This window comes from Aulostomus chinensis, chromosome 1 (assembly GCF_037954235.1).
Source record: "Aulostomus chinensis isolate RoL2024-O1b breed Wild chromosome 1, RoL_Achi_v1.0, whole genome shotgun sequence".
NCBI lineage: Eukaryota > Metazoa > Chordata > Actinopteri > Syngnathiformes > Aulostomidae > Aulostomus > Aulostomus chinensis.
The window spans coordinates 3,349,099-3,374,837 of NC_141320.1; the positions used below are offsets into that span (position 1 = coordinate 3,349,099).

Below are 25,739 nucleotides of genomic sequence, written 5' to 3' on the forward strand. Positions count from 1 at the left end.
GCCCCGTAAACAATACAAAGACAAAGCCACACCCCCTAGCGGCTTGGCGGTGAATTGCAGAGCAACGCGTTCCCTCGACGCAGAATAAACCAGGCTTTTCAGTCGCACCTGTTTTACGCCCCCGTGCCAGATAAGGACCCCCATCGGGCTGTGCCACTCTGGAGGGAGCGCGTCTCACAGTCAGTCAGCGGAACCATGCGGATCCGGGCCGGAGCTGTGGGAAGGAGCGCCAATTGTATCGGGTTGTTGTTTTCTGGACTGCAGCAGAACAGGAGCAGCCGGGACTGGAATGTAGAAGTAGGTTATCTTGAAGATGACTCAGTTATGGTGAACGATATTGTGGTTCAACACTTTAATGAGCTTTAAGGCAAACATATTTCATGAGGAAACAACGCCGGAATTGGACGGATTTCAGCGGCACACAACAACGTATCCGATACACCTCATTGGAAACCTGGTGGTCTAAGACTAAGAAACACCAGTCACCATGAAGAAAGGAACTTTTAGCTGAGCACTCATGTTCTTTTCTGCAGGTTGAATGTGGCATTTGTTGGACAGAAGCGTCTCATCTCAACAAAAGCACCTCTTCAGTGCTGAGGCCTGATGGGGCCAGGCATGAGAATGAAGTCCCAGATCCACCAGGATGAACTCAGGTATACAGCCACTCTCCAACTGACTCACAGTTGCTTCATTGATCATTAATTCCTATTCATTTCTTCTCTCCTTCATTTTGAACCATCCAGCTTCCAGGAAGCAGATGCTGGATGAGGCTCTGCTGAATTTGATCCTGAAGGACTGCCAGCCCCTCAGCACTGTTGAGAGGGAAGGGTTCAGGGAACTGGTTCAGGTCCTTGAGCCTCATATGTTTGCCAACCAGAAAGGTTTGTGTGGAAATGATCTAAAGCAGTTGTTGATATCTCCAGTTTATTTCATCTTGAATTTCAATGTATTGATTTACTCTGGGTGTCATTTTCAGACCATCAAACAAACGGTGGCCAAAAAGTACCAGGAGGAACGGGAAGGAGTGAAAAAGGAAGTCCAGCTGCCATGTGGACATCTGTGGACATGGAGGCTCCCTTGGCTCTGACCTGTCACTGCATTAGTGAGAATGAATGTGTTGGGAGTGCAAGACTTTCCACAAAGTCACCCTGCTGACAGTTTGGCCCCAGTCCAAAGAGGCCTGATGGAGGACTGGGCCATCACCAACAAAGTCAAGTGTCTTGTGAGCGACGCAGCACCAAACATGACAGCATCCACTAGACAGCTCCAAATTCACCACTCAGTCTGCACTGCACATCGTCTGAATCTAGGAGTCAGAAAATCCTGTGATCAGATCCCCACTTCCATCATCAGACACAAAGCCAGGAACACTGTCACATCCTTCAGATCAGCACTACAGCCAAGGAGAAGCTGGCTCAGGTGCAGCAACAGATGGGAGGGCCAACCCTGAAACTCATCAGTGAGGTGCCAACACGCTGGAACAGCACACACAGCTGTCAGGGCTGCATGATGAGAGGGAACCAGTGTGGGAACCTCTGGCCTCTCTAAGACAGATCTGACTCCACTGACAGCTGAGGAGTTCACCACCATAGGAGAAGCACTTCTAGTAAACAGAGGTCATTCTAGTAGCCTGGTCCCTCTGTGGTTGAGCTATAATTTTAGGAAATATGGTCATTATTCAATGGTGACATCTCTCTGCTGAATAATGTAGAACTGAACGGATCCACTGGACCTTCTTTTTACAAACAGCAGCATGCAGCAGCTGTCCTGAGTGGAAAACTGCACATTTCTGTTGGTGAGAGTTAATCAAGTGATGGACTTTGTCTCTCAACAGAAGCTGTGTGGAAAAACCCTGCAGCTACGAGGGCTTCAGATTCTGAGAGTGATTCTTACGCCATTGGCTGGTTTAACCTGGCGTCTGACCGTGGAGGTGGCAGAGAGGAGCGTGACATGGCTGCACAGGTAAATCAACTAAAGCAGTGTTAGTCTTTGGCAGCAGGCCAGGCCGACAAATGCTAATGTCTCTGACTGACTGACTGATGAAGTTGGACCATTGGTCAGCAACAATGATGCATGACCACAAATAGTGGCCTGGGTCTTTATGAAGCTCACATCACTGTAGCATCATTTTGAGGTTATTAGCAACTCTCATTACATCACTTTAGCATCATTTTGAAATTCGTAGCAACTCACACTACATTACTCTCAGTATCATTTTGAGCTTTGTAGCAACTCTCACCACATCACTGTAGCATCATTTCTTTGGTAAATAGCAAACCTCATTATATTACTGTAGCATCATTTTGCGGTTCGTAGCAACTCTCACGACATCACTGTAGCATCATTTCTTAGGGAAGTAGCAACTCTCATTACACTGCTTTAGCATTATTTTGAAATTACTATCAACTCTCATCACATCACTGTAGCATCACTTCTTAGGTTTGTAGCAACTCTCATTACATCACTTTAGCATCATTTTGAGGATCGTAGCAACTCTCACGACATCACTGTCAGCATCATTTTGAGATTCGTAGCAACTCTCACTACATCACTGCAGCATCATTTTGCGGTTCGTAGCAACTCTCACTACATCACTGTAGCATCATTTCTTAGGGAAGTAGCAACTCTCATTACACTGCTTTAGCATTATTTTGAAATTACTATCAACTCTCACCACATCACTGTAGCATCACTTCTTAGGTTTGTAGCAACTCTCATTACATCACTTTAGCATCATTTTGAGGATCGTAGCAACTCTCACGACATCACTGTCAGCATCATTTTGAGATTTGTAGCAACTCTCACTACATCACTGTCGCATCATTTTGAGGATAGTCGCAACTCTCACGACATCACTGTGGCATCATTTTGAGATTCGTAGCAAATCTCACTCCATCACTGTCAGCATCATTTTGAGATTAGTAGCAACTCTCACCACATCACTGTAGCATCATTTCTTAGGTAAGTAGCAACTCTCACCACATCACTTTAGCATCATTTTGAGATTAGTAGCAACTCTCACCACATCACTGTAGCATCATTTCTTAGGTAAGTAGCAACTCTCACCACATCACTTTAGCATCATTTTGAGGATAGTCGCAACTCTCGCGACATTACTGTAGCATCTTTTTGAGATTCGTAGCAACCCTCATTACATCACTGTAGCATCATTTTGAGCTTTGTAGCAGCTCTCACCACATCACTGTAGCATCATTTCTTAGGTAAATAGCAAACCTCATTATATCACTGTAGCATCATTTTGCGGTTCGTAGCAACTCTCACTACATCACTGTAGCATCATTTCTTAGGGAAGTAGCAACTCTCATTACACTGCTTTAGCATTATTTTGAAATTACTATCAACTCTCACCACATCACTGTAGCATCACTTCTTAGCTTAGTAGCAACTCTCACTACATCACTGTCGTATCATTTTTAGGTTACGAGCAACTCTCACTCCATCACTGTCAGCATCATTTTGAAATGAGTAGCAACTCCCACGACATTAATGTAGCATCATTTCTTAGGTGAGTAGCATCTCTCATTACATGACTTGATTATCATTTCTTATGTGAGAAGAAACTCTTATGACATGACTGTAGCATAATTTTTAGATGAGTAGCAACTCTCACTACATCACTGTAGCTCTATTTTCAGTTAAGCAGAAACTCTTACTTCATCACTGCAGATTCATTTTGAGGTTCGTAGTAACTCTCACTACATCACTGTAGCATCATTTTGAGGTTTTAAGCAAATCTCATTACATCACTGTCGCATCATTTCTTAGGTTAATAGCAACTCTCATTACATCACGTTCGCATCATTTTGAGGTTCGTAGCAACTCTCATGACATCACTGCAAGCATCATTTTGAGGTTAGTCGCAGTTTCACTACATCACTTTAGCATCATTTTGAGGTTCGTCGCAACTCTCTTTACATCACTGTCGCATCATTTTGAGATTCGTAGCAACTCTCACCACATCACTGTCGCATCATTTCTTAGGTTAGTAGCAACTGTCATTACATCACTTTAGCATCATTTTGAGCATCGTAGCAACTCTCACCACATCTCTGCAGCATCATTTCTTAGGTTAGTAGCAACTCTCATTACATCACTGTCCGCATCATTTTGACATTAGTAGCAACTCTCACCACAACACTGTAGCATCATTTCTTAGGTTCGTAGCATCTCTCATTACATCACTTGATTATCATTTCTTATGTGAGAAGAAACTCTCACTACATCACTGTAGCTTTATTTTCAGTTAAGAAGAAACTCTCACGACATCACTGTAGCTTTATTTTCAGTTAAGTAGAAACTCTCACTACATTACTGTAGCTTTATTTTCAGTTAAGAAGAAACTCTCACTACATTACTGTAAGCATCAATTTGAGGATAGTGTCAACTCTTACTTCATCACTGCATCATTTTGAGGTTCGTAGCAACTCTCACTCCATGACTTTAGCGTCAATTTTTAGGTTTTAAGCAACTCTTACTACATTACTGTCAGCATCATTTTGAGCATCCTAGTAACTCTCACTACATCACTGTCGCATCATTTCTTAGGTTCGTAGCAACTCTCATTACATCACTTTAGCATCATTTTTAAATTAGTAGCAACTGTCATTACATCACTTGAGCATCATTTTGAGGTTCGTAGAACTCTCACCACATCAGTGTCACATCATTTTGAGGTTAGTAGCAACTCTCACTACATCACTGAAGAATCATTTTGAGAATAGTTGAAACTCTCACTACATCACTGAAGAATCATTTTGAGTTTAGCAGAAACTCTCACTACATTACTGTCAGCATCATTTTGAGGTTTTTAGCAACTCTCACCACATCACTGGAGCATCATTTCTTGGGGTAGTAGCAACTCTCACCACATCACTAGAGCATCATTTCTTAGGGTAGTAGCAACTCTTACTACATCACTGAAGCATCATTTTGAGGATAGTAGTAACTCACTACATCACTGTAGAATCATTTAAAGGTTCGTAGCAATTCTCACTACATAACTGTCAGCATCATTTTGAGGTTCGTAGAACTCTCACCACATCACTGTAGCATCCTTTCTTAGGTTAGTAGCAACTCTCATTAGATCACTTCAGCATCATTTTGAGGTTCGTCGCAACTCTCACTACATTATTGTGGCATCATTTTGAGGTTTTTCGCAACTCTCACTACATCACTGTAGCATCATTTGTTTGGTGAGTGGCAATTCTTATTACATCACTGTAGCATCATTTGAGCATCGTAGCAACTCTCACCACATCACTGCAGCATCATTTCTTAGGTTTTTAGCAACTCTCACTACATCACTCCAGCATCATTTTTAGGTGAGTTGCAACTCTCAATACATTACTGTAATCATCATTTTGAGGTTTTTAGCAACTCTCACCACATCACTGTAGCATCATTTCTTAGGTTAGTAGCAACTCTCATTACATCACTGTCAGCATCATTTTGAGATGAGGAGCAACTCTCACTACATCACTGGAGCATCATTTTGAGGATTTTTGAAACTCCCACGACATGAGTGTCAGCGTCATTTTGAGATTAGTAGCAACTCTCACTACATCACTGTAGCATCAGTTTGAGGTTTTTAGCAACTGTCACAACATTACTGATAGCATCATTTTGAGATTTTTAGCAACTGTCACTACATCACTATCAGCATCATTTTGAGGTTGGTAGCAACTCTCACGACATCACTGTAGCATTATTTTGAGTTAACAGAAACTCACACTACATTACTGTCAGTATCATTTTTAGGTTTTTAGCAACTCTCACTAAATGACTTTAGCATCATTTTGAGGTTCGTAGCAGCTCTCATGACATCACTTTGGCATCATTTTGAGATTAGTTGCAACTCTCACCACATCACTGTAGCATCATTTCTTAGGTTAGTAGCAAGTCTCATTCCCTCACTTTGGCATCATTTTGAGGTTCGTAGCAACTCTCACTACATTACTGTAGCTTTATTTTGAGTTCAGCAGAAACTGTCACTACACTACTGTCAGTATCATTTTTAGGGTTTTAGCAACTCTCACTACATCACTGTAGCATCATTTTGAGATAAGTAGCAACTCTCACTACATCACTGAAGCATCATTTTGAGATTTTTAGCAACTCTCACCACATCACTGAAGCATCATTTATAGATTTTAAGCAACTCTCACTACATAACTGTAGCATCAGTTTGAGGATAGTAGCAACTCTCACTACATCACTGTAGCATCATTTGTAGGATAGTCGCAACTCTCACTACATCACTGTAGCATCATTTGGAGGATAGTAGCAACTCTCACTAAATGACTGTCAGCATCATTTTAAGGTTTTAAGCAACTCTCACTGCATCACTGGAGCATGATTTTGAGGTTCGTAGCAACTCTCACTACATTACTGTAGCATCATTATGAGGTTTTTCGCAACTCTCACCACATCACTGTAGCATCATTTTGAGGTTCGTAGCAACTCACTACATTACTGTAGCATCATTTTGTGGTTAGTAGCAACTCTCACCACATCACTGTAGCATCATTTTGAGGTTAGTAGCAACTCTCACTACATCACTGTAGCATCATTTTGAGGTTCGTAGCAACTCTCACTACATTACTGTTAGCATCATTTTGAGGTTCGTAGCAACTCTCACTACATTCCTGTAGCATCATTTTGAGGTTTTTCGCAACTCTCACCACATCACTGTAGTATCATTTTGAGGTTCGTAGCAACTCTCACTACATCACTGTAGCATCATTTTGAGGTTAGAAGCAACTCTCACCACATCACTGTTGAATCATTTTGAGATTTTAAGCAACTCTCACTACGTCACTGTAGCATCATTTTGAGGATAGTAGCAACTCTCACTACATCACTGTAGCATCATTTTGAGGTTTTAAGCAACTCTCACTACATCACTGGAGCATCATTTCTTAGATTAGTAGCAACTCTCACTACATCACTGGAGCATCATTTTGAGGTTTTTAGCAACTCTTCCTACATCACTGTAGCATCATTTTGAGGTTTTTAGCAACTCTCACTACATGACTGTAAGCATCATTTTGAGGTTTTTAGGAACTCTCACTACATTACTGTAGCATCATTTCGAGGTTTTAAGCAACTCTTACTACATCACTGTAGCATCATTTTGAGGTTTTTAGCAACTCTCACTACATTACTGTGGCATCATTTTGAGGTTTTAAGCAACTCTCACTACATTACTGTAGCATCATTTTGAGGTTTTTAGCAACTCTCACCACATCACTGAAGCATCATTTTGAGATTTTTAGCAACTCTTACTACATCACTGCAGCATCATTTTGAGGAAAGTAGCAACTCTCACTTCATGACACTTAGCATCATTTTGATGTTTTCAGCAACTCTCACTAAATCACTGTAGCATCATTTCTTAGGTTTGTAGCAATTTTTTTTTACATCACTGGAGCATCATTTCTTAGATTAGTACTAACTCTCACTACATTACTGTAGCATCATATTGAGGTTCGTAGTGTCACGTCTCCATGGTCACGGGCATGGGGGCGTTGCATTATTTTTCACTTCCTTCCCTTCTCTGGTTCGAGCTTCATGGGGCGGAGCTGCTGACTAATTGGGAGCACCTGGGCCCGGCGTCTCCCAGCTATAAAGCAGGCGGCCAACCTGGCCGGCTGTCTCTCGCTCACTCCTCCTGGCCCACGTCGGAGCGATGGTTGTGTTTCTTGAGTTATGTCTTGTTTAGTTCTCTGCATCCATCACACCGCACACATACACCCCCTGTACACTCATGCACACACTCGCACTCACCACTGACACTACTGATAACCACACTCCACTAAACGTTATGGTTTGCCTTGTGTTGATTTTGCGTTACTAATAATAAATTATTAGTTGTGTGTCACGTTTAGTCTGCGTCTCCCTCCTTCGATGTCACGATTTCTGAGCCGGGTCGTGACAGAAGCAACTCTCACCACATCACTGTTGCATTATTTTGAGATTTTAAGCAACTCTCACTACATCACTGTAGCATCATTTGGAGGATAGTAGCAACTCTCACTACATGACTGTCAGCATCATTTTAAGGTTTTAAGCAACTCTCAGTACATCACTGTAGCATCATTTTGAGGTTCATCGAAACTCTCACTACATCACTGTAGCATCATTTTGAGGATAGAAGCAACTCTCATGACATCACTTTCGCATCTTTTTGAAATTAGTAGATACTCTCATTACATCACTGTCAGCATCATTTTGAGTTCATTATTATCATTGAGGTTATTCGAATCTTTCACTGCATTACTGTTAGCATTATTTTGATTTCATTAGCAATTCTTACGACATCTCTGTCGCATTATTTTGAGGTTATTAGCAACTCTTCCTACATCCCTGTAGCATTGTTTTTGAGGTCGTTAGCAACTCTTCCTACATCACTGTAGCATTTTTTGAGGTTATTAGCAAATCTTACGACATCACTCTCAGCATCATTTTGAGATCATTAGTAACTCTAATTACATCACTGTAGCATCATTTTGAGGTTCGTAGCAAATATTACTACAAGACTGTCAGCATCACTTTGAGGTTATTCGAAACTTTCACTACATTACTGTCAGCATCACTTTGAGTTTGTTAGCAACTATCACTACATTACTGTTAGCATCATTTTGAGTTTATTAGCAATCCTTAGAATATCACTGTAGCATCATTTTGAGTTCATTAGGAATTCTTACGACATTATTGTAATCATCATATTCAGGTTTTTCGCAACTCTCACAACATTACCATCAGCATCATTCTTTAATTCATTAACAATTCTTCCTACATCACTGTAGCATCATTTTGAGTTCATTAGCAATCTTTACGACCTCACTGTAGCATCATTTTGAGGTTCGTAGCAACTATTACTACAATAATGTCAGTATTATTTTGAGTTTATTAGCAATTCTTACGACATCACTTTCGCATTATTTTGAGTTTTTTAGCAACTCTTACTAGATTACCATCAGCATCATTTTGAGTTCATTTGAAATTCTTAGAACATAACTGTCGCATTATTTTGAGGTTCGTAGCAACTCTTCCTACATCACTGTAGCATCATTTTGAGGATAGTAGCAACTCTCACTTCATGACCGTCAGCATCATTTTGAGTTCATTTGCAATTCTTCTGACATCACTGTCGCATCATTTTGAGTTCATTAGGAATTCTTACGACATCACTGTCGCATCATTTTGAGTTCATTAGCAATTCTTACGACATCACTGTCGCATCATTTTGAGGTTTTTAGCAACTATTACTACATTACTGTCAGCATCACTGAGTTTATTAGCATCTATCACCACGTTACTGTTAGCATCGTTTTGAGTTCAATAGCAATTCTTACGACATCACTGTCGCATTATTTTGAGTTTCGTAGCAACTCTTACTACATGACTGTCAGCATCACTTTGAGGTTGTTTAAAACACTGACTACATTACTTTAAGCACCAGTGAGTTTATTAGCAACTATCACTACATTACTGTTAGCATCATCTTGAGTTCATGAGCAATTCTGACGACATCACTTTCAGCATCATTTTGAGGTTATTACCAATTCTTCTGACATCACTGTCGCATTATTTTGAGGTTGTTAGCAACTCTTACTACATTACTGTTGCATTATTTTAAGCAACTCTTTCTAACTGACTGTCAGCATCACTTTGAGGTTGTTCGAAACACTTACTACATTACTTTAAGCATCACTTTTAGTTTATAAGCAACTATCACTACATTAATGTTAGCATCATTTTTGATTTCATTAACAATTCTTCCTACATTACTGTCGCATTATTTTGAGGTTATTAGCAGCTCTTACTAAATTACTGTTAGCATTATTTTAAGGTTCGTTTTTAACTCTTACTACATGACTGTCAGAATCACTTTGAGGTTGTTAAAAACACTTACTACATTACTTTAAGCTTCACTGAGTTTATTAACAACTATCACTACATCACTGTGAGCATCATTTTGATTTTATTAGCAATTCTTACGACATCACTGTAGCATTATTTTGACGTTATTAGCAGCTCTTACTACATTACTGTCAGAATCATTTTGAGTTTATTAGCAGCTCTCACTAGATTACTGTCAGCATCATTTTGAGTTCATTAGCAATTCTTACTACATTACTGTTGCATTATTTTGAGGTTAGTAGCAACTCTTACTACATGACTTTCAGCATCACTTTGAGGTTGTTCGAAACACTTACTACATTACTGTAAGCATCACTGAGTTTATTAGCAACTATCACTACATTACTGTTAGCATCATTTTGAGTTTATTAGCAATTCTTACGACATCATTGTCGCATTATTTTGAAGTTCATAGAAACTCTTACTACATGACTGTCAGCATTACTTTGAGGTTATTAGAAACTTTCACAACATTACTTTTAGCATCATTTTGAGTTTATTAGCAATTCTAATGCGGTTCGAGGCCACGCTGGTTCACCGAGCGTGAAGTTGAGCCTTGAAAACGGCATCGGCTGAGCTTCCCGGGCTTTGGATACCCTGGTGAATTCCCCAAATGTGGGAATCTCAACTGCATAATTTCTGACAGTGGGGGACTTGGAAAACCCCGACTCCAGGATGAGTCGCTGGCTTGTGGCTTTGAACACTGCTTTGTTTTACTTTGAGTCGCCCCACTAGCATAGCAGGGTGAAGGCACCGATTGCCTTTGCTTTGGATAGCAGTGGGGACAACCAGTGTGCCAGATGTAGTGTTTATGGCACTGCATTTTGTGTCGCCACCCAAAATGTTGCAGTTCCTGCCCACAGCCGCGGCCGGGATTGGCTGTACCGGGGGTGCTGGCTCTCACGTCGGGTGGCTGACAGGCATCGCTTCTCGGCCTTTTGGTTAAGATCAAGTGTAGTATCTGTTCTTATCAGATTAATATCTGGTACGTTCCTTATCCATATATTAAATTGCTTTTTGGAACAGGGAGATGGAACGGGAGCTTGCTCCGTCCTTTCCACGCATCAACCTGGTATTGCAGTGTTTCCAGGAGTGGTGCAATGCCCCGCATTTCTTGTTGGAAATAAAACAAGCCTCCGCCAGGCACTCGCTCACCTGCTCCACCCAAAGCCGGACCAGGGTTGTCCTCCTGCACTGCAGCTTTTCCTCAGCCTGCGGCCGCAATGGCCTTCCAGGAACAGTGCGGGCCCCTCCCCTTTTGTCAGGAGCAAATCCCGTGCTCTTCAGGCCAACTGTTGAGTGCTGCACATGAGGCCGGGGCTGGATTTCCGCCCGCGCTGCCGCTGGGCGTCAAGTTGTGGCTCCGTTTGCACTCCAGATAAGGATGGAGGTCCGCTGACGGCACTGCTCTCGGAGCCTTTCCCAAAAGGCTTTGGAATGGACTCTGAAAGACCTGAACCTTCAATGTGCCTGTTTTGCCCAGAGATGGGTTGTGAACTTGATGTTGAAATGTGAAACCCCAGCTTGCTGCCTTCAGTCTTTCGGAATTGGGCCGCTTGCGTTGACAGCTCTCATGGTCGCGACGCTCCATCCAAGGGTGAAAGCGGACGGAGATTGTTTTTTTTACTGCGGGGCACGATGCGTGCGGTTAGAGGCCACGCTGGTGCCCCCAGCGAGAAGGTGAGCCTTGAAAACGGCATCGGTCGAGCTTCCCAGGCTTGGGATATCCGACATCCGGCATCGTTGTGAGAAACAAAGGGGGCTGCGCACGCGGCAGATTTGCACAAGTAACGAAAGATCAGGCGCTGTGTCGGCCTCCCTGCCTGTCAGTCAGAAGGCTGTGTCCCTGAAGCTCATGTCTGTTCCTAAGCTCAGCAAGTCATACTTACCTGGCAGGGGAGATACCATGATCAGCAAGGTGGTTCTCCCCGGGTGAGGCACAGCCATTGCACTGGGGCTGTGCTGACCCTGGTGTATTCCCCAAATGTGCGAATCTCAACTGCATAATTTCTGACAGTGGGGGACTGCGTCCGTGCTCTCCCCTGTGATCGTGTGAAAAAAGGAAAGAAAGAAAGAAAGGCCGACCACGGCGGCAACAACAACAACGGTGACCGCCTGTCCCGGCCAGTTGGCGGTCTCCTCTTGTGCTGGCCAGCCTGAGGAGACCGCGGAGGACGTAGCCTCGATGAGCTCACAGTACCTCTCACACCTTCCAGCCCTAAATGAAGAGGGCAGGGTTTCTGCCACATTTAGTTGAGGGTCATGGTATCTGACAAGCCCTGGGCTCAGGACAATACATCCACGGCTCGTCTTTGCAGTAAGTGGAAGGATACCAGAGAGAATTCATGCGTGGGAGGAGATCAACTTGGAAAACCCGGACTCTCAGTTCTGACGACATCACTGTCGCATCATTTTGAGATCATTAGCAATTCTTCTTACATCACTGTCGCATTATTTTTAGTTTCATAGCAACTCTTACTACATTACTGTGTCATTATTTTAAGGTTTTTAGCAACTCTTAATAAATTACTGTCAGCATAACTTTGAGTTTATTAGCAACTATCACTACATTACTGTCAGCATCATTCTTGAATTCATTAACAATTCTTCCGGCATCACTGTAGCATCATTTTGAGATCATGAGCAATTCTTACTTAATCACTGTCGCATCATTTTGAGATCATTAGCAATTCTTCTGACATCACTGTCGCATTATTTTGAGGTTCGTAGCAACTCTTACTGCATGACTGTCAGCATCACTTTGAGGTTATTCGAAACTTTCACTACATTACAGTTAGCATCATTTTGAGTTCCTTAGCAGTTCTTCCGACATCACTGTCGCATTATTTTGAGGTTCGTAGCAACTCTTACTACATGACTGTCAGCATCACTTTGAGGTAGTTCGAAACTCTTACTACATTACTGTTAGCATCATTTTGAGTTCATGAGCAATTCTTATGACATCAGTGTAGCATCATTTTAACGTTAGTTTCAACTCTTACTACATTACCGTCAGCATCATTTTTAGTTTTTTAGCATCTCTTACTACATCACTGTAGCATCATTTTGAGTTCATTAGCAACTTTTCCGACATCACTGTCGCATTATTTTGAGTTTAGTAGCAACTCTTACTACATGACTGTCAGCATCATTTTGAGGGAGTTTGAAACTCTTACTACATTATTGTAAGTATCACTGAGTTTATTAGCAACTATCACGACATTACTGTTAGCATCATTTTGAGTTCATTAGAAATTCTTCTGAAATCACTGTCGCATTATTTTGAGGTTATTAGCAACTCTTAATACATTACTGTCCGCATCATTTTTAGGTTACTCGAAACTCTAACCACATGACTGTCAGCATCACTTTGAGGTTATTCGAAACTTTCACTACATTACTGTTAGCATCATTTTGAATTTATTAGCAGCTCTTACTAGATTACCGTCGCATCATTTTGAGATCATGAGCAATTCTTCCGACATCACAGTCGCATTATTTTGTGGTTTTTAGCAACTCTTACAACATGACTGTCAGCATCATTTTGAGGGAGTTCGAAACACTTACTACATTACTGTAAGCATCACTGAGTTTATTAGCAACTATCACTACATTACTGTTTGCATCGTTTTGAGTTTTTTAGCATCTCTTACTACATCACTGTCGCATCATTTTGAGATCATTAGTAATTCTTCTGAAATCACTGTCGCATTACTTTGAGGTTCGAAGCAACTCTTACCACATGACTGTCAGCATCACTTAGTTTATTGGCAACTATCACTACATTACTGTTAGCATCATTTTGAGTTCATTAGCAATGTGGGGCTTTGATTGGGAATTGTAAGAAAAATCACTGAATAAACAACACAAACACAGACTGTGTCTGAAATTTCACACCTGCACCCGACTCAGAATGAAAAACCAGTGTGGAATCAATTGTATCCACTGTCAATCCTGATTCTGGAGAAATTTCTTTGTGTGTTTTGATGGACGCAAGCCAAGCAGAAATTTCCCACGATGCAATAGGGCGGCGTTTGGTCAGTGTTGAGCAGGCGTCAGTCTGACAATGATGTCATTTTATTGTGTCATCACCTGACCAGACCCAAAAGTAGGCTCAGGTATCAGTTTCTTCTCAATGCTAATGTCTGCTAGCTTAGTCTGCTACTTTGATGGCTCTGCCTGCTCAAAGGTCCAGACCCCTGGATGTGGTGGTTCCTACCTGAACGTAGATTCTGTCAGCTCATGTTGTTAAATCAACTCACCAGGAATACCAGTAGATTTCAATGGACTGCCAATGAGTCTCATTGAATGGGTGTCTCGTCCAATGAGAAACAATCAGTCTCAGGTTGAAGCTCATCAATGAGGTCTTGTGGATCAGTGGCTTGCATGAATGAATGAGTTGGAAGACTTCTTGGAAATTAAAGAGGATTTAATACAATTAAGAAAACCCTTAAGACAGAGTGATAATTCCAGCAGAGTAATTAAGGCCCATATTGAGTAGCAGGTATGAATTAACCTGGATTTATCTGAGCTTCAAGTAGACGGCTAAGAGGCAGGTGGAAAGGTGTGTAGGATGAACGATAGTGACCTCCAAACAAATGAAGAGGACTGAGTGGAGGCTGACCAGCTCTACGGAGTCAGGCGGAGTTTGGCAGCGAGACAGGAGTCCAGGCCTGAATCGGTGAAAACCAACGTAACCGGCTGACGTTCTCAGCTGGATTCTCCCATCGATGTACGACGCCTCTCCAACGAACTGGTGGGAGGACGGCCTCCAAAGCCTCCACCTCGTCGACCGTGGCTCCCGCTGAGATTCGCTCGATGAAGAAGGGAAGCGCGTTGATTGGCTACCCTCTGGTCTCAGGCTGCTGGCTGCCTGGACTAAGCTGCTCTGCTCCGACACAAAGGTGGCTTCTCTCTCTTCAAGGCTCACAGGAGGTCAAGAGTGTAGCGACCGTGAGCCGAGATCGATGATGAATTACAAAAATAGAAAATCAAAAAATAAATTAGAGGAATAGAAAAGAAAAGGGGGAGGAGCCGGACCAGCTGCTCTAGGAGCTCACACATAAAGGGCAGAAACAAGAAGCACTGAAGAGAGCGCCAGCAGTGGGTGGTGCCACCACTGTTACAGTAAACTGGTCCGCCTCAGAGCAGTGACCTTTGACCTGTGAGGGGTTGTTGGCCAATCAGCACACTTTGCTGTCTTCAGTCCTTCTCAGATATCAACAAATGAAGCTGGTTGAACAGACAGCAATCATCATCACTCAGAGACATCACCTAGAGAGGAAGACTGCTCCGAGTTCTGACAATGACAGTGAAGAGGCAAGGAGAGCTGGACAACCACAGACAGTGAAACATTCGGAACATCATGTTGATACACGTGTGTGTGTGTGTGTGTGTGTGTGTGTGTGTGTGTGTCAGAATCGGAATCAGAATCTTTTATTTTTGTTGTACGGGGGGGGGGGGTACAGTGACAATAGTTAGAGCGCTCTTCCAGAGCCACCGTGCACCACAGAATGCAGATACAAAGAAAAGATAGAAAAGATAAAAGCAAGATAAAAGACACTGTTAGAACAGAAAGATCCATCAACCCACCAACCAGAGGTGTGTCTGGTACAGATGTGGAATTATTGGCTCACACAATGTTGAGGACACTGGAAGAAGACAAACAAAAAAGGCTGGTGTGATCCAGACCTTCATCAAAAATGGTCCTGGAGAACTGTTCAATGTGTCAGGACTTCTGTCCATTGTCTTCTGCTTATCCTGTTCAGGGTCATGAGGGGGTGGAGCCTATCCCAGCAGCTTTTGGGCGACAGGCCGTGTTCACCCTGGACAGGTCACCAGTCCATCACAGGGCCAACACATCCACAGACAAACATTCCAAGCCAGACTCAGGAGGATCTCTCCACCCTACAGACTGTAAAGGAACCATCAAAGATGGCAGTTGGAGTTCTGTGGATATGTGCTGGATTCCTCGTCCTCACGGACCAGAAGTCTGTCTGAAATACTGCACTGATTGATGATCTTTTCATGAATCTGGAAAAGCTTCTAAAATGAAAGGAAAACAATCCTATCTTCTTCATGTCTCAAGCCAAATCAAACCAAGAGTTCTTTTATCATATTTTTTTAACCGGACGTCTGCTTTGACTGGTTGGTTGTTGAAAGAGAGCAGGACAGGACAGACAGCAGAAGACAAATATAGAGAAGGAAAGACAAAAGACAGAGAGAAAGGAGGGAGAGAATGACAAAAAGATGGGAACAAGATGAGGGTGAAAGACAAGCAGAGAGAAAGACAGAGGGACAGGGGGATGGAAGACAGACACACAACCAACAACAGCAGCAGCAATAATAGTAAACTAGCTGCCAATGATAACGTCTCCTGGTCGCTGAAGCAATCAACTTCATAATAGGAGGATTGAAGAGCCAGGAAATCAAATATTAGCACAATACTGATGTGAATGTTCGTGCAATACTGAGAACACTGATATGTAGACGACTAGTAGGGGCGGCACGGTGGTGCAAGAAGACAAACAAAAAAGGCTGGTGTGATCCAGACATCCATCAAAAATGGTCCTGGAGAACTGTTCAATGTGTCAGGACTTCAGAAGCTCCAATCCTCTCTAAGGTCCAGTGAGAGTGGAAGAGATTATAAATGAGAGAAGCAGAGCCCTCACTCAGAACTGAACCAGCTCAGTTGGGAGAGCCTTAGACTGAAGATCTAAAGGTCCCTGGTCCGATCCCAGGTTTCAGCAGAGGAGCAGCATTGACTTTACTTTCCAGTGGAGGAACTGCAGACATGAAGGAAACTAACATCTTGTCCTGTGCATTCTTGTGACATTCAGGACATTTTTGGAGCCTCTTGTTGGATTTTGCCACAGAGAATCAGAGCCAATCAAAAGCATGGAGGACTTTAACATGGAGGACTGAACAAGTCAAGAAAGCATCAGTTTGACCTTCACAGGTGTTTCTGTTCCTGTCTCAATGCTGTAGAAAGAGCCTGAGGAGCTCAGACGGTAGAGCATCAGACTTTTAATGTGAGGGTCCAGGGTTCAAGTCCCTGTTCAGGTGCTGTGGAGGTTCCAGTGTTTGACAACATGGTACTGGATGAAGCTTAGTGTTGAACAAACTGTCAACATTAAAAGTAGAAGTGTTCTTGTCTTGCCACTGTGAGACTGTTGCTAGAAAAGTGACCAATAATAATTTCATGTGGCATGCAATTAACAAAACACCCACATTGATGGTCATGGGGGGTGTAGCCTATCCCAGCATCTACGGGCCAGAGGCGGGGTTCACCCTGGACAGGTCACCAGTCCATCACAGGGTCAGCATACAGAGACGAACAACCATTCACACTCACATTCATACCTACGGTCAATTTAGAGTGTCCAATCAGCCTCGTCCCCAATTACATGTCTTTGGACAATGGGAAGGAGCCGGAGTACCAGAGAGAACCCACGCATTCATGGGGAGAACATGCAGGCTCTACACAGAAAGATTCCCCACCCGAGCCTGGACTCAAACCCAGAACCTTCTTGCTGTGAGGCCACAGTGCTCACCACTGCACCATCATGCTGCCAAGCTCTCTTCTACTTTCCTCAATTGTGTTTCTTTCATGTCCTCCTGAGATCAAAGACAGAATTCTAGCTACTGTCAAAGCCCTGATGACATCATCAGGAATTCTGACTTTGATCTGGAGACTCTTGCTTTAATCTGAATTTGATCTGACTAATGTTTTAGTTTAGGTTGCATGACACCGACCACCTCATTTCTCCTGATGGACTGGTGACCTGTCCAGGGTGAACCCTGCCTCTTGCCCAATGTCACCTGGGATCGCCCCCCCCCTCCATGACCCTTAAAGGATAAGAACAGAAAGTGGATGGAGGGATGGACTCAACACTGAAATCAGCTGATCTGATCCACATTCTAATGTGTCCTGTCCCTCTTTAGGAGTCAGTGAGAATAGTAGTGTATATAATAATGTATATCCAACCTTGTAGTATCTTTCCAAAGCTTTTAGTATTTCTTCTTGTTTCTACTTGTAGTTTTAGTGTCTGGATCTTTTATTTTGATGTCCTGCTGTCTGGTCTTTGCTTTTGACAACCCAGTCTCATGTCAAAACGTGAAAAGGCTCCGTTTGTCCACAGGTCAAAACATATCAGTTCTACGATAAAGGCCAAAAAATTGTGAAATGTGTACGTTTTTTTCCCCTCTTCTTTTCTATTGGAGCGCTGGTAGGTCATGTGACTCTTTCATGCGGGCCTCTCAAAACAAAAACATGGCGGCCGCTCCTGTCATTTTCGGAGGAAAGTGCCTTCTTCCAAGATAGTTTTGATTTAATAAAGCATTCTGATGACATTTCTAGAGAGAAATATGCATTTTGTTTTCATAATCTTTGCTCAGTTCTTGTGTTTTATCTTTGGTTTGTTCGTTATTACGGTGAATCTTTCACCTCTCAGAAGAGAGTCGTTACAGTGTCACGTTTCTACTGTTGCTGTGTTGGTTGCTAAGGACGCCATTACGGACGAGTGTCATTTCAAGATAGGTTTGATTTTTAAAAAGCATTTTAAGGACATTTCTGGCGAGAAATATAAATTTTGTTTCCATAATGTTCGCTGTTCAATAAAAATAATATGAAATGGATTTTAGTGCCCCAGGAATTACAAACATCTGCTTCCGTGGAAGTCGGCCCCGTTCTTCTGTGAGAAAATCCGGTAGTTGTCGCTCACTCCGAGGAAAAAAAACAAATATTTTTAATACTTTATCTTTTGATTAATAAGACAATCTACTAATTCATTTAATTTCTGGATGTTTATTCTACCTACAAAGTCCATTTGTCACCATTATAGATCGACCAATCAGCATTAAGAATATAAACAATGACTCAAACTAATGGCGGTCTGCTGACGTCACATCCGTCTCAGAGGCTCACTCCTGCACTCAGAGGTGGCCTTTTAGTTCCATCACTTCACGCTATATTTACAGATTTATGATTGAGGGGAACAAACCACTCTGATGTCTGGGTTCATCAAGGATATCATTAAAGAAATCCTAACTATCTGGCCAGTTAAATTGATCCTAACTGTTCTTCAGATGTTGTGCTGGTAATGTCATGTAGTTTCTTTTCCAATGTAACTTTGTCGTTCTGATGTGTGTATTTTTACTGCTCCAACAAAGCTGTTCCTCTTCTGGGGAAATCAATCATTCAGGCAATCAATAACTGAGTGTCTCTGATGCTGTACTGTAGTATTGCAGTACAACAACACTCTGATCCTTCCTTTTCAAATGTTTTTATTGTGTTTCTCTTATCAGGTGTTCAAAATGATGACAATAAAAATCAATAATTGATATTCAGCTTTGTTTCAACAATAATAACTGATCAGAAATGAGGCCTGTTGACCTTTGACCCTGTTGCTCTTTTGCTCTCATTGGCCTCTCCAGTGGATACAGACCTGAAACTTGAACTGTGAGGCCTCTCAAATGTATAGAATCATGATCTGTTTTTGGCAGCAGAAAGTCATTAAATACTGTCAACACAGATTAGTGGTGACGACTGAGTCCACAATGTCCTGTTACCTTTGCGGCCGTCTCGTCTGGCTTTGATCCCTCATGGAACCTCTGAGCTTCAGGGCTCCTCTGTCTCTACTGCTGCTGCAGGAGTCAGAGGGTCTCTCACCTGAAATTCAGATGACAGACAAGAAGACACTTGGAGCTGACAGAAGTCATCGCTGTAGGTGGAGACATTCACAGGCTAACAAGGTGACCTCGTGGTAAGACAGGTTCTCCAATGGCACAGAACTTCAAACTGAGATCACAGCACAGTCGTTCTGAGGCGTCAGCAGCTGGCATGAGCCATTCCAAAGATTTGCAGTGGGCCACACTGGAAATATGGCTTTAAAACATGGAACAGCTCACACAGCGTACAGTTAGAAGTGTAAAAGTCAAAGTTGAGCTGATGCCAGGTGTTGCCACAGTGTCAGAAAAACACCTTGAGTCAGAACCACGTGGAAGGACCCCACTCAGGTCAGACCTGAAACGTACGAGTGTGTGAAGTTACCCTCCCCTGTTTGAGAGCTTTGATGAAATGAACCCACAATGACATGACTGGAAACGTGTGTGTGTGTGTGTGTGTGTGTGTGTGTGTGTGTGTGTGTGTGTGTAACCATGTTAAACTCTTTTAAATAAATGTTTCAGCCTGCTATTATTTGGATGCTGTATGATTCCTGCAACCCCAGACTAACTAAGGTGTATAATGTAATATAATATATATATAATATAATATATGATACTAAGGTATCATCGATGCAGCGACTCTGCTAGGATCAAACTACTCAGGATGAAACAGACCAATGTTGACATCAAGTAGCAACTCAGCAGCTGATCAACAGAGTCCTCAGCACCAGTAGAGCCTGGTCCTGGTCCCTGGGGGGCTCCAACCACCAGCCTCTCTGTTAACAGCCGAGCGCCACAGAGACTCTGAGTCTCCTGCTGTTCATGAAGAGTTTTCAGGCTAAATTCAGTGTGTGAGGTCCACACTGCACATTTGAGGGACCATGAAGGACAGAGGAGAGTCTGACTGTCATGGTGAAAGCCTTCAGCACTAGAACTGAAACAGCCCCACCATCTTAACCCCCCCAGACCAAACATCATCGTCCAGCCTCCAACCAGAGGTCCATCAGTTATCATGGAGCCACAGGTGGAGTCTGGATTCTTTTCTAGAATGAGACGGCAGTGACAGTCCTGCAGAGTGACATCACTGACATGAATGGATGACTTCAGTCACATGACTGGATGACTTCAGTCACGTGACTGGATGACTTCAGTCATGACTGGATGACTTCAGTCACGTGACTGGATGACTTCAGTCACATGACTTCAGTGCCAAACAGTGCACACTGGTGCCTACCAGTCAAAACCACCTCAGACTGTATCATTCTATATGCTTGGCTGTAGTGTGTGTGTGTGTGTGTGTGTGTGTGTGTGTGTGTGTGTGTGTGTGTGTTTTTAAAAAGGCAAAAAAGTCTTTTTTTCAGCAACAGAACTTTAATACAAACACAAAATGAAAAGCAGAACAAGCCAGAACCCAAAATATGGATTTACAGAGGAAGCGTGCTGGGCCCAGAACCCAGAGGTGGATGGATCAAAACCATCCTCTGCTAAAAGAAGGGAACAAAATAAACCTGGTTGTTTTGAAATGTGAATCTGTTGAAGAGGGTGGAAATGGTGAGGGAGTCAGCTGTTCCTTTTGTTTTATGACAGAGACCTCATTGTTAACTAAATCATTTTAATTCTTTACTTGAAGATTCACGCTTTTTCGCTCAAAATGTTTGACAACTTCCTCCATGCTGGTGCCCCATCACACACAACAGGTGCACTTGTCCTCTTTTCACCTCTGACCCTCAAACATTCACAGTCTTCCAGTGAACGTCCAATTGTCCTCTGAAAGAAGAGATGAATCTTTCCCTGCTGAGACTCCTGATCTCTGACTGTCACTAGCATGTGCTAGCAGAATACAGCACTCCTTCTTCATGATCTGTCTTTGACTCTGACCAGCTCTCCTGCTCTCTTTCCTCCTACCAGTCAAAGCAGACATCTTCACCTACTGATCTTGGATCTGCTGCCCGTTCCTGCCTGGTAAAAGAAGGAACCAGCACCTGGTTCTCCAGGATGAATGAACTCCAGGACGTTGCCCCAGCTGGCACCAGGTGCTGACCCAGGTCCTGCATGAGAGATACTGTCAGTTCTGTTCTGCCCTGCTCACAACCACAGGCTGGTGTTGAGGCCTGCAGCAACCAGGGCCCCAGTCACCAAGAGTATAAAGGCTGGTCATTGTGGCAGTGGGAGGAGTCAAAATGAAGACAGACCAATGTGAGCAGGACGTTCCTGGAGAAGTCAGAAGAACTTGACCATGTTTCCTACAGTACCCAGGAGGCCTGGTAGTTGTTGAAGGAAGCTCCAAAAGCAAAGAGCAGACAGAAGGACATCAAAAGAAAAGATCCAGACACTAAAACTACAAGTAGAAACAAGAAGAAATACTAAAAGCTTTGGAAAGATACTACAAGGTTGGATATACATTATTATATACACTACTATTCTCATTGACTCCTAAAGAGGGACAGGAAACATTAGAATGTGGATCAGATCAGCTGATTTCAGTGTTGAGTCCATCCCTCCATCCACTTTCTATTCTTGTCCTTTAAGGGTCATGGGGGGGGGGGGGGGGCGATCCCAGGTGACATTGTTCAAGAGGCAGGGTTCACCCTGGACAGGTCACCAGTCCATCAGGAGAAATGAGGTGGTCGGTTTCATGCAACCTAAACTAAAACATGAGTCAGAGCAAATTCAGATTGGACCTGGACAGGTCAGAATTCCTGATGATGTCATCAGGGCTTTGACAGTAGCTAGAATTCTGTCTTTGATCTCAGGAGGACATGAAAGAAACACAATTGAGGAAAGTAGAGGAGAACATTCAGCTTCATTAGAAACACTTGAACTGTTGAACAGTAGAATTTGTTTGAAACAGTTTACAACACTGAGTGACAGGATTGAAGAGGGAAGATTTTCTACTTTAAATTTGATTCTAACTTTAAACTGGGGATGAACATTTTTAGTCGTTCATATTCTAACATACAGAGGAAGTCATGTCATTCCCTTTTTAAAAAAAGAAAAACATGTGAAGCTCCTCCCCCCAGCTCCAGATGGACAGACAGACATGAGAGTGGCCAGGAAGCAAAGAAGTGTTGTGCTCCTCTCCAGTGCTCTGGTGTTGTTGTGTTCTTCTCAGCTCCATCATGAAGACCTGCTGGCACTGGGCGCTGGTGGAAGTTTGCAGCTCTCACTGGAAAGTCCTGAGGCTCCTCCCACTCTGAAGCAGGCAGTTGCTCCCAGCCAGCCCACACTTTCACTCTCTGGTGTAGGAGTGAAGAACAAAATCAGAATCAAGAACCATCACTCTTTCATTGGGGCTCCTTCCTCCTTGTTCTGACACAGAAATTCAACAGCTTCTATCATTGATTTGACAGGAAATGTTGATGACACACTGGGATTTTTGTTCTCCTGCTGTCACTGTCAAGTGCAGCTTAACATGAGAGGTAGCAGGATCATTCATGTGTTCATGTTTCCAGCAGACAAGGAGGAAACCTGGGAGGACTTCAGTGACTTTGATCACTGGTTCTCACTTCATCTTCTCAGTATAAAGTTTAAAGCGAGCTGGCCAGGAGTTGAACCTAGAATCTTCTGATCTGTAGTCGCGTTGTCCATTAATACCAAAGTTCACGTTCCTGATGATCTCTGATCCTCTTTCAGTTTTTACTTTTTGGTCTTTTGAGCTGCAATGACTCACTCCCTGTCCTGGGCTCAGTTTCTGAAGCAAATTCCTCCTTGAGCCAAAGGGTTCCTTGTGCTCAGAGGTGGCCATTATATCTTGAATATCAAATATCATATATATATATATATATATATATATATATATATATATATATATACATATATATATATCATATTTATAATAATATATCATATCAAATATGAAATAAATAATGGATAGCCCCCCCAATTTTCCACAAACTGAGCAGGGAAATGGTTTCTCCCCAGTGTGTGTTTGCATGTGTGCATCCAAACTCCCTCTGTTACTAAAACCTTCACTGCATGTTGAGCACCTAAATGGACGCTCATCCTCACTGACTTCAGTCTCAGATTCAGAAGGACCAAAGGTCACGTTCCTGATGATCTCTGATTCTCTTTCAGTCTTAACTTTTTTCTCTTTTGAGCTGCAATGACTCACTTCCTGTCCTGGGCTCAGTTTCTGAAGCAAATTCCTCCTTGAGCCAAAGGGTTCCTTGTGCTCAGAGGTGACCGTGTTATCAGGTCTGACCCAATCATCCTCACTGACTTCAGTCTCAGCTTCAGAAGAGTCTGACATCTGGTCATCAGTCTGGGGTTGTACAAGTGGATCTGGATCTACCTTGCTGGCTGGTTCTGGTTCTGGTCCTCCACTCTCTTCTCCATCAGCTTCTGTTTTCAGAGGATGAACTGGGCTGCTGCTCAGAGACTCTTCTTTCAAGTTCTCCTCAGTGAGACTCTGGTGAAGCTGTGGGAACTGAGGTTTCTCTTCGTCCCCTTCACTCTTCACAGGGACCAGAGTGAAGGGGAACGTGGTGATATCAGCCTCCTCCTGCCCTTGAAGCTGCCCTCCCTCCTCACTGGTCCAGAGCTCCTCCCTCTCCTCTTTAATGTGGGGGGGGGGGGGCTCTGGGTCCTGCAGCTCAGGGGGAACCTCTTCTTTAATCACCAGCAGCTGCTCCACATCTGCAGGACACAAACAGCAACATCAGAAATCTCTTCATTTGACTCTGAAACAGCGGAGCAACAGACAGAAACAGAAATCTACTCAATGAAAAGAGACGTCCTGCTACTGACGACCAGTCAGCAAACTGGGAACAGAAACGCTGGCTTCAGATGTTTGGATCAACGTTGGGTCACCCAGGTCAAAGGTCACTGGTCCCCTCTGCTGAATGGTTTTGGTCCATTCATGATCACATCTGCTAGTCAGAATGTTCATTTCTAGAATGAGACCCTGTAGGAGAATGAGAGTTCAGTCCCTAGAACCAGAGGGAACCTGTACCAATGCTAAACATGTCAGCCCACCTACACTCACAGCCAGGGAGGTGCTGGCCACTGGGAGAAGTGGAATGATTCCCTAATGGCCGGTCCAGCCCAGGCCAACCGGGCAGTGGAGAAAAAAAGGTTGTTTTTAATGGGCTGATATAACTTCCAGTCTACAGGATCATCTTTTAACAAGGTAGCAACGTAGCAGCCTACAGAAGAATGACACAAGGACACCAACATGCACAGCATGCTGGGCCAGCCTGTCACACACGACTCAGTTAGCAGGAGTTAGCAACACAGTGTGAATGTCCCCTCAGCTTGGTCTTGTCTTGGTTCAGTTCAATGGTAACATGCTTCTGATGCCTGTCAATGGGAGTGTTCTTAACATTGACCACTGACAGTGACTCACACCTCAGGTTCCAGCCCTGGAATGACGATTCCTGAGATCCACTGATGCGTCAGGTCTTTGTTTCTTTCACTTCATGATCCTCATGGACCCATCAAAAAATAACACAACACAAAAAACACCTACACAGGAAATACTTAGCTCTCTGGCACACATAACGTCTGGACCAATATTAATATTAATATTAATATATAAAAAAGAATAAATGGCACAAACAAGCAACCGGCGGCGCTCCCACGCCCCAGGTGCCTCCCTGAATTTTAACTACATTCTAGTCATCCACACCATCACATCTACACTCCCACGCACAACACACACCCTGCACCCATGTTGGGATGGGGGGGCAGCTGGGGCAGGGAGTGGGTCCATTGCTGCCCCTTTTGCTAACTGCACCAGCGTGGGCATGGGTTGGGCCTGTGGCCTGGGGGGGGGGGTTCCTGGGGTTCCCTGTGTTCAGGGGGTTTCTGGGTGCCCTGGTGCCTTGGTCCTGACCTGCCTGCTATCCTGGACTGGGGGTGTGATGTTCTGGACCCCCACATCAGCTACAGTCAGCTACCCACTGCATTCAAGACAAAGCGTAGCACACACATACACACACACACACGGACGCATCTATGTACGTGTGTGTGTCAGAATGACTTGAACACACACCCACACACACATATCCAAATAGACACACACACACATCTGGTCTCAAAATACACGCCTCTCTGGCTACAAAGACAGGTCAGTGAGAGTTTCTCTCGACTGATAACTTCTGTTGTTCTGTGTTGTAGAACTGTAATAC

The 25,739-nt window shown here is 43.3% G+C and overlaps 2 non-coding genes and 1 gene segment (V, D, J or C); 2 read left to right on the forward strand and 1 right to left on the reverse strand.

Moving 5' to 3' along the window:
* The window catches only part of LOC147270010 (Ig kappa chain V-III region MOPC 63-like), a 495,635-nt gene that overhangs the window by 96,716 nt on the left and 373,180 nt on the right, over positions 1-25,739 (reverse strand).
* Positions 10,868-11,051, forward strand: LOC147270015 (U2 spliceosomal RNA). The gene has a single exon (XR_015116517.1). It is a non-coding gene; the product is annotated as a U2 spliceosomal RNA (small nuclear RNA).
* Positions 11,827-11,990, forward strand: LOC147270016 (U1 spliceosomal RNA). The gene has a single exon (XR_015117017.1). It is a non-coding gene; the product is annotated as a U1 spliceosomal RNA (small nuclear RNA).